General features: G+C 60.6%; 1 protein-coding gene across 1 annotated transcript in view; it reads right to left on the bottom strand.

The window, feature by feature from the left end:
* DOK7 (docking protein 7) overlaps positions 1 to 282 on the bottom strand; it is a 24255-nt gene that overhangs the window by 19745 nt on the left and 4228 nt on the right. The window lies entirely within an intron of this gene.

Below are 282 nucleotides of genomic sequence, written 5' to 3'. Positions count from 1 at the left end.
AGAAGCCCCAGGGCGGCCAGCCACGGTTCACGCTGTTGGCCTGCCTGCCCGGGAGAGGACTCAGCAGCCTGAGTTGCAGCTTCCGCCCTCCCAGGAAGCCCTGCGACTTCTGATGCCTGGAATCGTCGACGGTCGGAGAAGGAGCCCACCCACACCAAGAGCTGGAATTTTAAACCCTGAGGTCTCTGGTGGAAAAACATCCAGCGGACTCTATTACATTACGTCCGGGCAAATAAAACAGTCTCCAAGGAACCGGTCCTCCCGGCCGTCCCCGCTCGAGGG

The sequence above is a fragment of the Bison bison genome, unplaced genomic scaffold, assembly GCF_000754665.1.
Source record: "Bison bison bison isolate TAMUID 2011002044 unplaced genomic scaffold, Bison_UMD1.0 scf7180017849866, whole genome shotgun sequence".
Classification (NCBI taxonomy): domain Eukaryota; kingdom Metazoa; phylum Chordata; class Mammalia; order Artiodactyla; family Bovidae; genus Bison; species Bison bison.
Note: the sequence above shows the minus strand (reverse complement) of the source record. Positions and strands in the feature narration are given on the sequence as shown.